Here is a 17,754-nt window from a genome sequence, read left to right as displayed (position 1 = left end):
GAATCATGACAAGAATTCAAGGAGGCCATGACCTATTGTTACAAATTGTACATATCTATATAATGTAGTCTAGTGCTGTAAGTTAAATATATCACAAACATCTACCAAATGTAAGATAATTGTGATTGTCTACTTTGTAATTAAGCAAAAAGTTTCTCCTCATCAACGTTTTATCATTATGATTTTTACTTTTAGTTTTTTGGGGGGCAGGGTGGTATTTGGGAGAAAAATGAAGGGAAACCAGACGAATGTTGAGAATTCGTGAATGAAGTGGGAAATGATGAGAACCGCTGGGTAACCAAATCCGCCATTGTCCAAGTTAACCCTGGTGCCAGATGATTTTAATCACCTAAGCCAAACCCCCGGAGACGTCGATCTGCATTCGGCTCCTAGGTTGCCGACAAGTGATTTTATTCATCTGCTGACACAAACGGGTTAAATCTACCTCGACTTGTTGTCTATGTTCGACTCATATATATTCTGGCTATTTCATTCATCTGTCGGGACCCTGGTAGTCAATGATAGCGAGCTTTCCTAATATCATCTGACTGACGCCAGACGATTTTATTCAGCCGAGGATGGATGGATGGATGGGGGTGGGCATCCCCCCCCCCCACCATTCTAGAAAAGTTAATCCTACGTTGATAAACTTATTCGCTCTGATGAAGTTCCTTAAGGTGTGTGTGTGTGTGTGTGTGTGTGTGTGTGTGTGTGTGTGTGTGTGTGTGTGTGTGTGTGTGTGTGTGTGTGTGTTCACCTCGGATCTGCTGCAGTCTCTGTCGAGACAGCCAGACACCACCCTACGGCAGTGAGCTCAGAGCTCATTATTTGCCGATCTCTGGGTAGGTCTGAGACCACTCACACACCACAGTGTGTGTGTGTGTGTGTGCGCGCGCGCGCGCGCGTGTGTGTGTGTGTGTGTGTGTATGTGTGTGTGATCACGCATGTCCCTTTGCTACACTAATTCCAAATACTTTTCTGTCTCGTAAATCTCATCTCATAAAAACCAAAGTTAATAAACGACTCCACTCCAGTGACGGACAACAAGAACGACCGTGTTCGAATAGGTCAAAAGGTGTTGAAGTCAGTGCAACGAATCGGACGAGTGTTAAGCACTGGCAGTAATCAATCGTGATATGTAAGAAGGATCTGGGCAGTTTGTAGTACGTATACGTTCAGTATCACTGGTACAATATACTGACTTAATATCAGTTTTCCTTGCACGTTATTCTTTTCATTATTACCCTTACATTGTCAATGTAATTGTACAATAAAGTCCATTTCACCTGCACAGCGTGTGAATTAATTATGAATTATCAAAGTGATCAAACAGTTGTAATAATGTGTCCTTCAACTGTTTAATAGGTTACCACACAAACATCGCATTAAATGATATTGTTATTTCTTAATCATCGAATTGGCAACTCGCCCAGACTTTTGCCACCCTGGCAAAGTGCACAACAAGAAAGTTCAGGGTTTGTCGGAGACCATAATTTACTCATCGAAAATAGACGTCGACTGGCAGGCGTTCCACACGGGCATAAACCCAAAGGGTTGGGTGATTCATGCACTTTGCTTCCTGTGATCTTTTTTTTTTCTCGTTGCGAGTTTTCATAAGTTCTGGGGCGATTCCTGTCAAGCCACAAGGGTTGCAACTCCAAGCAGATGGTGCGTCAGTTAGAAAAACGTTTGCTTTTAAACGAAAGCGGTGGGGAATTTCTCTTGAATAGAAATAAACAAGTAAATAAACAAATAAATAAATAAATGAACATATAAATAAATAAAATATATAAACAAATTACATTATTCAGTAATTTATATATTCATCTATTAATTAAATTTGCCTGTCTTAAATTGACGGATTTTTCTTTAAAATTGTTAATATTAAGCTGGTTTGTCCTAATAAATATCACTGAACTGATGTATATTCACGTTTGTTTTCTTGCTATGAGAAGCTTCGGAGGAAGAGGGGAACGAATGAGGAGGACGATACAACGACTTTAACGGTTCGACAGACGACTCGCCGGAGAGATTCCTGCATTTACAGGTCCACTTTTTCAAAAAGTCAGTTCTTCAGCTAAACGCGCGAAACTTGTCAAATACCAGAGAATCAGAGTTTGTTTGTTTGTATATTTGTTTGTGTGTGCCTTTGAAGCTTTTCCAGTTTTTCTTTTGGTCTATATTTTTCTGCCTCATCCAGAATCAGTCATTCAACCACACATTCTTCTTTCAAATAGACACCCGGTCCATCTCCAATTACCTGCTGTATGTGGTTCATCTCGCCTGCACGACACCCAAGTTGCTGCAACATATTTACATTTCATTACACCAGTGAGCGTTTTTCTAAAGGTCGTGTCACACGACGCGTCTTTTGAGTTAGATTGGTCTGGAGCGGGAGTGACTCGCGATACTCAGTTCATCAAACCTGTTACACTTTTGTACGGGTGATGTTTCACCTGCCACAGGCACACGTTACCTTTGTATAGTTTTATAAGTTGAATAACATCTTAACGACGCCAGTGGAGCCGAGACTGCGACATGGTGAGTGAAGCTGTTTGGTGGGTCTTCTGCAACGCGTCACCACTGCTGGGAGGATAGCGGCGCGCGTCAAGTGCCCCACGCGCCCTAGTTTGAGTGTGTTGTGGGTACTGCCAGGGTGAGTTCCCCACGATTTGACGCGTAGAGTGTGACGGGGACTTCAGGTCAATAAAATCGCCTGACGCCAACCATAATAACCTTTTTCAAGTGGCGACGTCATCAAACGAGTTTAAAATCTTCTAGGACAAACTTTCGTACATTTAAATGAAACAATGTCTTCTGAAACTACACAAACTCGCAATAAACGACCGTATTTCGCCAGTACATTAGGAACACATTTCTTGTCACATAATTGTAACATGCTACGATGTAGCAACTCGTACTACGATGCGTTGTCATGATGAAGATATAATCTTATCTTTATCTTATTTTATTATTATATCCTATCTTATCTTATTCAATAGTATCTTATTTTTGGAGTGAAAAGAATCGTCTGACCGGAATTAGATATGTAACGGAATTAACGAGAATATGTAAAGATAATGGACAAATAAAACACGAGAGAGGTAGAGAGGGTAGGCTCGCGTACCCCAACACAACTCCATAGGTACACCCTTACACCAAAACCTCCTTACATCTTGACTGGAAAAAATATGCCCGCAAATATGACATGAAGTGTTAGGTTATCATTAATCTCGTCTTATCTTAACGCGTGGGAGAAACTCTACTTGCTATGATAAACCTAATCATCCCTTGCATTGATCCTTTACCTTTAATTCGAACTGCCACTAAACGTCTTCCCTCTTCTCTGTTGGTGGCGAAGGGTGGGGCGGGGGTGTTACCCGACTTAAACCCTTCCCCACCGGGTGGTACTCCTATTCTTATTCTGGCTGCCGCCAGGCTATTCTATTCACTTCCGTGACACCCCCTGAGTAATGAAGGGATAACCTCATTACTCTTCGCTTGATCCTCATACTCCATTTTCTTTGATAATGTGTCACATAAATGTGGTGTACGTGTAGACAGATTATCTGGCAATGATAGCACATGGTTTTAACGATACGCAAATATGCTATAGAAATTATAAATGACTCATAGGAATAACAAATTAGATAAATGAATAGATTAATAGATAAATAAGTAAATGAATAAATAAATAAATCATATGAGTAGATAAATTAGTTAACAAATAAACTAATTGATTAGTTAGTTAATAAACGAATAAATAAAACAGACATCCATAAGCTGTATTTTGACAGCAAGAACTCCTGTACTTTCTTTGCACTCCAAAACAGTCCATGATCTGCAACTTGGGTACTGCGCTCTCCACCAAAGTGACAAAACCCCTTCTTTCACTTACATCATCTATAATCCAGAGACTTAAAACTCATGGCTGTCTTAGAGAAGCGTCTCCTGCAGCAGGGCTGGAGCTACATGTGCTCCCTGGACCGTAACAAGAATCGATAGCTTTTATTTTTTGTTCGATATATTTTTTCCTGCGTTCTAAGTCTCCTCACATATCCATGTTTGTGTCTCGGCAGTTAAGCCATGAGTCTCTTTGCATTGGTTGATTTATGTTGCTGTCTCCATTTGTTGGCTGTGTTACTAGTACATCCTTCGTTCTGTTTGCACGTCACTAAGTAGTTGGGATGGAGGAGGAAGTTTTTCTCCATCGGCGTGTTCCCTTGTGTCATATGTCTTCTTCCATTACTTCATGTATTTTCGTGGGTTTTATGTTCCCTTTCAAAAGGCTGCTCTGTGTTCGCAGGTTCCCTGTCATGACGATTAAGACAGGGGCTCTGTCATCTGATTATCCAAATACACGTTCATTGTTACAACTGGTTGTGTCGTCTTGTCCTTCCGTAGACGGTAAACACTGCTGTGTCCATTCTATCCAATGTGTTCCATTTTGCTCTTGTATTTGGTTGCTCTGGGATGTGTCTTCTATTTCTTTTCATTGGCTGGATCGGTCCCAGATCTGGCATGGTCATGGATTCCATTGTGTAGAGCCTCCTTATCTCTTTTGTGGTTTTGGGGCTTCCTGGTCGGTTGACACTGTGGGTTACTATGATGGGTGCGTTCTTTCTTCAGTGAACTGTGAACTGTGAACTGTGAACTGTTGGTTGCCGTGGAGGTTGTGTCTGTGGGTTCCTGTCCATAAAAACATAAGAATGGAGGAGACTGCAAGAGACCATAAGGCCTGCACTACGCAGTTCCAAGTCCTTTGCCACCTGTCATCCTTATCCATAAAGTTATCTAATCTCTGAAAAACAATAAATTGTTTAAGATTACCAAGTCCATTTCATTCGTTAGCCATTCTGTTGGTAAACCAGTCCTTGCCCATTTCCTTCTTAAACCTAAATTTGTGCAGAATTGGTGAATGCTGTCTTTGAAAGGTGCTGCTGTGTTATGTCTCGAAGTTGCTTTCCCATCTCTGGTACTTCTCGATGCCCACAGTGGTACAGATAGGGATGGCGTAATTGTCAACCTGATATGTTGTTCTGTTTCTGGTAAGCCATGTGATTTTTCCAACTTCTCTGGACATCCTGGATTCCTGATTTGGTGGATCAGCTTGCAATTTGTACAACAGGATTTTACTTGCTGATTTCGATCCAGTTTGGAAATACTCTCCTTTCTTATGCTGCTTGGTGCAGGCAGCGTGGGTCTCCTTTTAGTTGGAGCAGAAATGTGCAGGTTCTAGGTGTCACAAGGGCACGGAGGGAGCCCCTTGTTCGGAGGGTTTCCCCCCAAAAGGTGTTATGGAAGGAGGTGGCGGATGTCCTCTGTTAGTCCCAGCATCTCTTTGCTGTCTTGGAATGGGTTAGTTTCAGGCAAAGCTCGAGAGGGTATCCTCTGACGACCCCATTTTCTCCTTCGGTTAAGGGGTTATCACACTGGGCTTCCACAGGCTTCACCAGCTCCGACAATTGAGAGTTCTTTTGAATTAAAACGACTTCGGTTACAAAATCTTATTTTTCAAATCTCCAAATATCAAATTATATTTCCGCCATATATAGCAAAGCTGAATGATGAACTAAGAGATTCTAAACCTTTACGAATGTTAGACATGCTGTCGAAATATTATTATAGAAGTCTAGATTTATGTACGCAAATTCACATTCTAGTTATTCAAATGGAGGTTGGAGGTAGGGAAAAGAGCCCAGTAACCCTTTTACTGTCAGGAGTAAGTGACACCGTGGGGAGCCTTCACTTACCTAACACTCAGTGGATAGACACCATACGGAGTGCCGTTTTGTTCTTCCCAATCGTCTTACTACGTTGATGAATGAAGCGACCAAACATTTGCGTTTATGAATCCAAACGTATCTCAAATGCCCATAACGATAAGAATAGATTTAAGAAAATCTGGACGTGCATCAAAATTTGAATACTTGTGATATGAATTATCCAAAATTTGTGTAGTCAATACCTCGAACGTTGATTTCATAGCCCAACACTGAACGCTGAAACTATTGGTTGTTTTAAGAGAAGGTTATGCAAGTTTGTGAACGTGGATGATATGTGGGAATGGATATAAACTGCTTTCTGTAGCCCTTATGGTCTCATGAAGTCTCCTTCATTCCTATGTTCTTATGCTCCCCCCCCCACTCCCCAGGAGGTATGTTAGAGCCTTCTGTAGTTCCCTCTTGTTATCTAAATATAGTAGCCGTTTGGACACGTAAAGCCCCGATCACGCTATCACGACTCAAGAGAGTATGAGTAAAAACTACTCCGTTTACATTTTTTTCGAATCTCCAAATGTCATATTTCCTTTGCGTCATATATTGAGAAGCTGAATGACGAACTAAGTTAAAGCTACACGAATATTAGACACATTGATGAATTGTCCTCGGTGAAGTCTAGAATATTGTAGGCGAAGTCGTCCTGCAGCTTTTCAAATTCACGACATTTGACGAGAATCGTGACAGTGTGACTGGGGCTTAAAGGCTCGTCCGGACGATCAAGCACAGCTTGACGGGCACTGCCCGCAAAAGAACAAGGCCACAGACACTGCACAACTGCAGTGTTGTCCACACGGTGTCGAGCTGGGCCGGTCGCAGCCAGAGTGTGTGGTCGATCAGGCAGGACCTGCAAACTGTGCGCAGTACGATAACTACCAGTATTATGGCCACCAAGAAGAAAGCACTAGATAGTATAATTGTTATGTGTATGAAAAAGAAAAAGAACATGCAAAATGACAAATGGTTCAAAGACTGGTTAATCAAAAGAAGAAAATCAGGAAGTTGTGTGACTAGTACGCGAATGAGAAACTGGAAATAGAAACAACTTCATAGATTACATTCCATGCTCTTCTAGACAAAGTGACCTCCTTTAAAAAGGAAGCAGGATACCAACATGAGGGATAGTATACCTGCAAAAGCTCGTCTAGAGGTTACCCTCGTATTTCTTTCAACTGGATGTAACTAAACGTTTCTGCAGTATACCACAAGAATATCCCTGCAGAGCTTATCAGATATAATACTCGAAACATGTCAAGCAATATATCTAATGCTACATGAAGAATACTTGCAGGTGAGACAAACTTTATAGTCTGACGGCCTAAGTAATATTTTAGTATACATAACAATCATTGCACACTTCTCCGTTGTATGACTTATATACATAACAATCATTTATGCATTATACTGAATTTTGTATCTACAAACTTCTATTAGTATGTTAGGGATCGAGATGCTACGATTAAATATATAAATTTCTTACACTCACAAGGCAACCCATCAACAATATCAGCAAACTTAACCAATTAATATAAAGATTAAAACGATGAAATGCATTTAACACACAAAAGACCTTGTACTTACTTCATAATCAGAGAATATGAGCGTCTTCGACGTGATATGTTCACAGTCGTGTCCATGTTTGTTAAAGATGCACGTACTCTCAGCATCATTTAGAAAAGGAAGTGCATCAAAGCACCATAATGTTGGAGTGTATACGTCCTTATTAGCAGCCCCTGACTTTTGTATTTTACTCATCTCTCGTCTATGTTGATTGCGGAGTACGTCTATTTTCTTATTTTATTTAGGCTGCTGTCACGGACGCACCAATTTTCTTCATATCGTTTGACATGGAAGTGTAGGCTGCTGCTCGTTTGTCTGTCTTTGTATATGTTCAATTTTACATTCCAAAGGCAAGGGTGTTTCCGATAAAGTTCTATTAAATGTAGAATATGAGGTCTCGACTACTGATCCATAGCGAGAACAGAGACAGACATGTCGGTCACACACTAGAGTAGAGTGAGCGATGACAACCTCTGCTCCTTGCCTCCATAGGAAGACTCGTGTATCTGGCAGCGACGTCATATTTACCGGCCAAGGGCAGCGTCTGGTGCTTTCGTACAACCAGCACAGGCACTTTGCCCGTCTTTTAGCGGGCACAAGCGGTAAACTCGGGCAAACTGCTCGGTTGTGCACGAGGACATCCAATCAAATAATTTAAAGAAAATTATTTAATAAATTTGGTTGATATATAATTAAGTTGAATAAAATAATCACATATGGAACGAGAAATGTTACCCCGTACCGGAAGATGCGTAGTTAGCTTTGAGTAGAAGCGCAAAGAATGTACACAATCGTTGTAGTTTTTTTTTTCTTGTGATAGAATTCATAAAATTATAAAATATTGTTGAAAAAAATCATGTTGAAGGCATTGTGGATACAACGAGGGCACCTTAACCCCTTCGGTCCAAGGTAGATGACTATCAAAGACAATGTTACTTAGAAGAGGGTTGTGGTAAGTGCCAAACACGCAGTATTTTGGTAGAAGTTTATTGCGGAGAACTACACACAAGTAAGACAGGAAGTGATCTGTCACAAGCGAATGCTTGGGGGGCCTAGCTGGGCATCAGACGCGCCTGTGGCCTACTTTCTGTTACATTGTTGCTAAGCGGGAAAAAGATTGAGCAAAACAATACATACTAACATATCTAGGTATATACATAGAAATATACAGCAACAAGAGAACAATTATATATAATGATGAATATGCATGCAAAATGGTTAAGGGTAACATATATTTAGTTCCTTAATTCTACGACGTGTACAATTGGCATAGACGCATACGCGTTTAGCGTACGCCTAATGACGTATATATATTCGGTTATATAATTATGTATAGGACACTTATATTGTAATGACTACATAGGCTTACTTATACAAAACATTTACAATAGATATATGTTGATATTAAGTACTCATGTATAATAATGAAGTATGACATATACAATAAAGGAGATACATATACAATAAATATATACAATAATTAAGTAAGAAAGGGCTTGGCTACAGTACTCCCCCCTTGAGAGAGTAGCGTCAGTGAAGAAAGTCTTTAGTAGTAGTAAAAATCAGATTTATTGTGAAATCTGACTGCCCTGCCTGAGCGACTTTTGTATGGGAGAGCGGAAGTATGAGGGTGGGAGGGAGGGGAAGATGTGATAGGGTGGCCGAGGTCATTGGCATTTGTGGGTGGTATGGGATTCGGTGGGATGACAGTTGAAGTGTCAGAAGTGGACGAAGTAGGAACAGGAGGAGTGGAAGGTGTTGAGGGTATGTCTGGGGTTACATGGAGACGGGTCTTAGGGCGAGGAGAAACAGGGAGGAAAGCTGGTTTCAAACGATCAATGGAAACTGAGGTTTCGCCTTGAGGTAGGTTAAGGATGAAGTACTTAGGTTCACGTCGAATGACGTCATATGGACCAGAGTACGGAGCCTCCAAACTCTTACGAATTCTGTCGACTCGTAACCAAACTTTAGAGCAAGAATGAAGGTCGTGAGGGAGATAGGGTGGAGGTGGTGTATGGCAGTCACCGGATGCGAGATCTTGGAAATTGACAGACTGCATTTCCTTGATAAGACGAAGGATGGTTGTGTCATCCGAGGAGTGGGTGTGTTCCTGAGTAATGGCAACAGAAGGGCATAACATATGAGCGCCAGTAACGGCGGTAAATGGGGAAAATTTGGTGACGTGAGGTGTCATGCGATAGCCAAGAAGGACGATAGGTAAGGAGTAAAACCAGTTATCTTGCCTAGCGCGGAGAGCTGATTTCAGAGAACGGTGGAAACGTTCAATCATGCCGTTAGCTTGAGGGTGATAACTAGTAGTACGCATATGGTGGAAACCAATGATAGATGAAAGCTTAGAGAAAAGTTCACTCTCGAATTGGGAACCTCTATCCGTGATGACATGAAGTGGAACACCGAAACGGCATATCCAGCCATTCACAAAAGAGATTGCTACAGAAGTGGCAGTAGTGTCAATGAGGGGAATTGCTTCAGTCCAACGAGTAGCTCGGTCAATGCAAGTCAACAAGTATTTGTATGGGAGAGGGTAAGGATAGTTAGGAAGAGTAGCAGGGGGCAACGGTCCTACAATGTCGATGTGTACTGATTGGAAGCGGTCAGTAGGAGTAGATATAGGAGAAACAGGAGAGGAAGTGTGACGGGTAGTCTTAGACTGTTGACACCTAAGGCAATGTCTTACAAATGTCTTTACATCTCTGTCAATGTGTGGCCAGAAGTAACGTTGTTTGACCAACTTAGAGGTAGACTGAACACCAGGATGAGAAAGGTTATGCAAAGAAGAGACTACGTCATTACGTAAGGGTAATGGAACAAAAGGTCGAGGAGTGTTAGTAGAGGTATCACACCAGAGTGTTAAATCAGAGGGTAAAGTGAATTTAGAGAGTCTAGGCTTGAAAGTTTCCAGTTCGTCATCTGTTGTCTGACTTTGAGCTATGCCACTTAAGTCAAAAGCGTCGAGTGTAACAGCGCATGACGTGCGAGATAAGCAATCAGCGATGACGTTAGTTTCGCCACGAATGTACTCGACTGAAGAAACGTATTCAGAAAGAACAGAGAGTTGTCGTTGTTGTCTGTCAGTTTTAGCAAGAGATTTAGAGTAAAAGGCAAGAAATAGGGTAACTGTATGTCCGTCAATGAGAGTCCTGAAATGCAAAACTGCGAGGTAAGCAGCTAATAACTCGCGGTCGTAGGTGGAATAGATGCGTTGTGCGTCAGAGAGTTTCTTCGAGTAGAATCCTAGGGGCGTTGGCTCGCCGTCTATAACTTGATAGAGAGCGGCGCCAACGGCTAGGCTTGAACTGTCAGTCACGAGTTGGTAGTTTGTCGGTAATAGGGAAGGGTAAGCTAAGGTTGGACAGTCCAGTAAGGCTTGCTTCAAATTATTGAAGGAGTCCTTTGCTGCGTCAGTCCAAGTGAGACACTTTGAAGAAGGATATTGTTTAAGAAGCTCAGTAAGGGAATAGGCTACGGTTGCAAAATTAGGAATCATGGGCCGAAAAAAATTGATCATACCCATGAAACGGCGCAAAGCCTGTGAAGTCTGAGGCAAAGGGAAATCGGAAATGGCCGTGGTACGGTCTTTAGGTGGCTTAATCCCTTGTGAGCTAATCTCGTAACCGAGAAAGGTAAGATTTGACTTGAAAAATTGACATTTGTCAAGAGAAAGTCGCATGTTATGCTGAGCCAAAATAGAAAGAACAGTTTGAACATCTGAAATATGTTCTTCAAGGGTCTCACTAGCAATCAGTACATCATCAAGGTACGTAAACGTGTTGTTTACGTTAGCTAAGAGGGTATCTATAAAGCGCTGAAATGTGGCTCCAGCATTTTTCAATCCAAAGGGCATGTACAAAAATTCAAATAAACCAAATGGCGTGCATATCGCAGTCTTAGGAATATCTTGTTCAGCTACAGGAATCTGTAGATATGCACGTTGTAAGTCTAACTTAGTGAATAGAACCTTATTCTTAAGTGACATGGTGAGAGAGCGCAAGTGTGGTATGGGATATTCGTCATTTACAGTTACATTGTTGAGACCTCGGTAATCTCCGCAAGGTCTCCAGGAATGTGGTTCTTTCTTGGGAACCAAATGAAGTGGGGACGCCCAAGGTGAGTTGGAGCGTCGTATGATCCCTGCATTAAGCAAAAATTGAAACTCATCCTTGGCAGCTTTGAGCTTCTCACCTGTCAATGGCCTTAATTTACAGGATATAGGGGAAGAATCACCTGTATCAATATGATGATAGGTTGTAGTTTCTAATGGTGGAGGATCAGACAGTTGTCGGGGTGCGGTAAGTACGGGGAATTTTGAAAGAAGAGCAATGGCTCTTGAATCAATATCCCCATAATGTACCGCATGTGAAGAGATAGGGAGAGGAGAAGCCTTAAGGGGAATGGTGCATGCAGTGGAAGGATCAGAGAGGAGGCGATTTCTACAATCAACTACTAGTGAATTATGGGTTAGAAAATCTGTACCAAGAATTGGGCGGACAACATCAGCAACGACGAATGACCATGGGAGAGAACGTCTGATACGTCGAATCCCAAGTTCCACGTCGACTTCGCCGTACGTACGAATACGGGTACCGGAAGCAGTAGTAAGTTGTACTACCGTGGAACGGAGCAGTGGAGTTAAACTTGGGTCATAGGGAATGAGCGATACTTGAGAACCGGTATCTATAAGGAATTCATAGTTCTTGCAACCTATAGTGGCACTAATGACGAGAGGCAGTCCTGCGGTTGCAAGGGATACTTCTACAGACTGCCCATCAAGTTTCCCGACGTGTTAAGCTGAGGTCCTGGGGATGAAGAACGTGAGTTAGGTCGTGAACTGGGCAACACGTTAGCACTAGTGTGGGACAATATGCACCATTGTTTGCAAGTTCTAGCACTGTTGCCGTAGAAGAGGTGGTAACGGCACACTCGTGGTCTTTGACCGTCGTAGAAGGGAGTTAATCCGAGTGGTAAGGTAGTGGGTACTGAAACACGTGTAGTGGGGTTACCACTACGAAACACTGGCACACTATCACTATGCGGAGCCCTTGGCACAGGCTTGTTCACTGATGACGCACTTATCCCTTTGTTTCCGTGGCCATGGGCCATGAGAGTGTCAGCGACACGGGCCAACTCATCTAGTGAACCGGCATGTGTAACAAGTAGTGGTCGTATGTCACTTGGCACTGCACGTAAAAACTTTAGGCGGATGAAGTCGTCGTCGACACCGAGTTGCTTACCTATGGTGCGAAGTTCTCGTAGGAAGGTCGTCGGCTTATCATACATGATATTGTTCTGGTGGACCAAGGCATCGAAGAGTTCCGGCGGAGACCTGGTAAGGACGTTGATTAGCGCCTTCTTCAAGCGGTCGTAGTCACCGGAAGTAACGACATCGTCGTCGAGCTGGTTGAGCACAGGGATGGTTAAGTTCGCAAGTGCATGGTTGAACTTAGTTTGGGGGACGGTTATGTTAGCTAGTGCAAATTGCGCCTCTAGCAACGAAAACCATCTTGCCGGCGATGCTTCGTCGAATGGTGGAGGTCGAACAGCGACAGCGGCGGAAGTCGTGGAATGCGTAGAGGAAGAAGTACTTCCTGCTGCTGCTGTCGTTGTTGAAGTAGCTACAGTGGTTGTAGGCGGAAGAGGGGAATTCATGTTGTTGTTGTCGGATGTTTCCCAGTATACGTGTTGCGTATCGTATACGTGTTGCGTATCGTATACGTGTTGCGTGTAGATCAGAACTGAACAATGCCGCACACTCCGATTATTTCTTGCGCACTTTGAAGTTCGTAAATGCGTAGTTCCGTGCGCGTGACGAGTCACAGTTTATGAATACGCATAGGCACTTAACCACGTAATGTGTATGACCCTAAATCACTTAGGTATGGAGCACTGGGTATTAGGGTCACTTGGGCACTGTCACTCCGGGAGGTCACCACTGTGGTAAGTGCCAAACACGCAGTATTTTGGTAGAAGTTTATTGCGGAGATCTACACACAAGTAAGACAGGAAGTGATCTGTCACAAGCGAATGCTTGGGGGGCCTAGCTGGGCATAAGACGCGCCTGTGGCCTACTTTCTGTTACATTGTTGCTAAGCGGGAAAAAGATTGAGCAAAACAATACATACTAACATATCTAGGTATATACATAGAAATATACAGCAACAAGAGAACAATTATATATAATGATGAATATGCATGCAAAATGGTTAAGGGTAACATATATTTAGTTCCTTAATTCTACGACGTGTACAATTGGCATAGACGCATACGCGTTTAGCGTACGCCTAATGACGTATATATATTCGGTTATATAATTATGTATAGGACACTTATATTGTAATGACTACATAGGCTTACTTATACAAAACATTTACAATAGATATATGTTGATATTAAGTACTCATGTATAATAATGAAGTATGACATATACAATAAAGGAGATACATATACAATAAATATATACAATAATTAAGTAAGAAAGGGCTTGGCTACAGGGTTGAACCTAAGCTTGAAAGGGTCCAAAAGTTATCCCACCGATTCAATAACACCCATTATATATATATATATATATATATATATATATATATATATATATATATATATATATATATATATATATATATATATATATATATATATATTCCTGACTAGTTTCGCAGGTATGCTTTCTCAAAGGAATGGTATACAAACAGGCTGTGGGCATTTTATACATGAGGTGGACCTCACTACCTCCCCGTGTTACCATAGTTAGTGACAAGTGTGAACATTACACATTCATTGTGGTAAATGTGATAATGATAATGCTTAACAAGTGGTAAATATGATGACAACACTAATAATAACAATGAAAATATTAATAGTAATTATAACAGTGATGACAATAACAATAATAATAATAATACATACATACATACATATACAAGGCTTTTTTCCCCTTACAAGGGAGGTAGCCAAAAAGGAAAAGGCATAAAATCATTTCCACCCATTCCATCCCTGAATACACTCCACACCCCTCCACCCTCCCTCTTATCTTAGCACCTCCTGGATGACGGGTCATCCCTGCACCTTGTCCACTGCCCTGGGTCAGAAGCAGTGTCGCAAGACACAGCACATCCACAGCAAGGCCGCTTCATTAAATCGGCGACCCCCCCTCCCCGTCCCCCCATTGCATAAAAGGAGAAGACGGGGAGAAATCCCTTCGGGCTGCGTCAAATTTTGCTCACACATACTACCTCACCCCCCATCCCCCCACCCATTCCACCTCATGCAATCACATCATCATTCATATGCAACCATTCTCCATTCACCCCTGTCTTCTGTCCTCTCCTGTCATTCCTCAACAGACATTCCCCGTCTGGGGTATTGGCTGCTTGTTATTGTGGCAAAGTAGCATGCAGTTGATACTTTAGGGTCTATATGGGGCGCCCCTACGGACCAGAGCCACACATCATTTTGTCTATGATAGAGGAAAACTCTGTTTATAGAGAAATGATGACACTTTTATACTACGACTGTCCCTCCGTTATGCTGTCCCCCAACACCTTGTTGCTGTCCTGTAGCATTTCTCTGAGTATTCTTTTTCTGTGGTGGGGGAATTCCCTGTGGTGGGGGAAAAGAATACTGCCACCAAGTATTCCCACTTGGATCGTAAGAGGCGAGAAGAAAGGGACGGGGATTGGGACTAGGCATCCTTCTCCTTGTAGCCCCACAGGGGACATTCCTGAAAAAAAAAAAAAAAAAAAAAAAAAAAAAAAAAAAAAAAAAATAATAATAATAATAATAATAATAATAATAATAATAATAATAATAATAATAATGATAATAATGATAATAATAATAATGATAATAATAATAATAATAATAATGATAATAATAATAAAAATAATAACAACAATAACAATAATAGTAATAGTAATAATGATAATGTTGAAAAATAATGATTAATAATATTAAGAATATAACAAAATAATCATGATAAAAAGAAGAGAATAGTAAGGATGATGATAAAAATATTAAGTGGTGAAGGAACAAAGAAGAAATAATAGGGGATACGTGAATTGGTAGCATGTGAAATAAAGTATGGTAGTATGGTATAAGAAGAAACGTCAAAGTAAAAGGAAGAAAGCTGGAAAGGTAGGCAGAAGTGGGGAAAATGTATCTACTTAGAGTCTGGGAAGCCATTCTTGGAGGGCAAGTGTCGCGGTAGCTTTTGTCCATTTTAAGTCACCAGTTCTCTTTTTTTGTGTTTTTGTGGCTGGCAATGTAAAGTGATTCAATTATTTTCTGTTGTTTCTTGTGTAGTTCTTTGGCTAGAATGGTGGATCCCTCCCAGTTTGGTAGGTGTCCCTCTGTGTCTATGTGGTTAACTAGAGCGTTTGTTTCTCGGTGGTGTCTAATGTCCGCTTTGTGTTCCCTGAGTCTGTTGTTAAGTCCTCTGTATGTTTCTCCGTTGTATGCACTGCCGCATCCATTGCAGGGCATTTTGTATACGATACTATTGTCACGGTTCTTCTTGGTTTTGTTTGTGATCAAGTGTCCTATTATCTTCCCTTTGTCATGGTAGAAAAATGCATGAAATTTGGTTAATTTATTTTTAACAATCAAGAATACAAACAGCATGAAGGGCTTCCAATGGGTTCTCCATTGAGTGCGGTGGCAGCATCTCTCTACATGGAAACATTGGAAAGGGACAATTTTCTGCATATCATCCCAGATAACTCCAAGTAGTACCGTTATGTTGACGACATCCTCTTCATTACACACAAAACAAACAACACAAGAAACCTACTGGAACAACTGAATGATGTAGACCAAAGAATTAAATTCACAGTAGAGGAAGAAACCAACGGTTCCCTACCTTTCCTAGACACTGTCATCATCAGATCGGACAACAGCGCTAGGTTCAAGGTATACCGTAAACCGACAAACAAAGACGACTTCATCCACTATTTTAGGGCACATGACGAAAAGACCAAATCAGGAGTTATCATGGAGTTTTATCTTAGGGCTCTTAGAAAATGCAACGAAGAGTATTTACAAGAAGAAATTAAACACATAACCGATGTATTCAGGAACCTGAGGTACCCAGAGGACATGTTAGGGACATCACTACGGTCACTACGGTGTTTGTGTCAAAATGACACAAACACTTGTCGGAAGACTAGCCTACATAAAGGATTTGTTTTTATTACTTTTCAAACATTTCTGTCATACTCTAACCCCACTTCACATCTGCTCTCCTCTTTGCCTCCTTTACCTTTTGCTTTACTTCTCTTTTCTTTTCTTTGTACCTCTCATATGACTCCCTCGTCCTATTTTGTAACCAATCTGTGAAAGCTCGCTTCTTCTCTTCTACAACCTTCTTTGCTTCCTCATCCCACCATTCACTACCCTTCCTTCTATTTCCTCCTGTCCTTCTTGTTCCACACACCATCCTTGCACACTTTGTGACTCCCTCCTTGAACCATCCCCATTCCTCCTCCACACCTAGCTCTACTCTATCCTTCACTCCCTCCCACTCCTCCTTCAGCTTCTTCTTGTACTCCTTCTCCTTTTCCTTTTCATTTAAAGAGTTCACTCTAATATTAATAATAATAATAATAATAATAATGATAATAATAATAATAATAATAATAATAATAATAATAATAATAATAATAATAATAATAATAATGTTGAAAAAATAATGATTAATAATATTAAGAATATAACAAAATAATCATTATAAAAAGATGAGAATAGTAAGGATAATGATAAAAATATTAAGTGGTGAAGGAAGAAAGAAGAAATAATGGGTGATACGTGAATTGGTAGCATGTGAAATTAAGTACGGTAGCATGGTATAAGAAGAAACGTCAAAGTAAAAGGAAGAAAGCTAGAAAGGGTAGGCAGAAGTAGGGAAATGGTATCTACTTGGAGTCGGGGGGTCTAGGAAGCCATTCTTGGAGGGCAAGTGTCGCGGTAGCTTTTGTCCATTTTAAGTCACCAGTTCTCTTTTTTGTTTTTGTGGTTGGCAATGTAAAGTGATTCAATTATTTTCCGTTGTTACTTGTGTAGTCCTTTGGCTAGATTGGTGGATCCCTCCCAGTTTGGTAGGTGTCCCTCTGTGTCTATGTGGTTAACTAACTTCCCTGTGTCATTTACTATGATAAGTCCTGTCTGTCTCAACGTTTTGGAAAGCATGTGAGAGAGGCCAGAGTTAGTAACCACAAGGTATCGTAAATCTGTCCTCTCTTCACTCTGTCAAATTGTCAAAATGACACAAACACTTGTCGGAAGACTAGCCTGCATAAAGGATTTGATGAAATATAGTACATACCACGTTCTACACGAGTGCCCTCGGCAGAATGATTAGTCCATGAACTAATTCGTTCTGTTTTGAAGGGTCAGTGTAGTACAG

This window comes from Oratosquilla oratoria, chromosome 6 (genome assembly GCF_046742065.1).
Source record: "Oratosquilla oratoria isolate Oo_2021 chromosome 6, ASM4674206v1, whole genome shotgun sequence".
NCBI lineage: Eukaryota > Metazoa > Arthropoda > Malacostraca > Stomatopoda > Squillidae > Oratosquilla > Oratosquilla oratoria.
The sequence above is the reverse complement of the archived record's forward strand: the minus strand, read 5'-3'. Positions refer to the sequence as shown.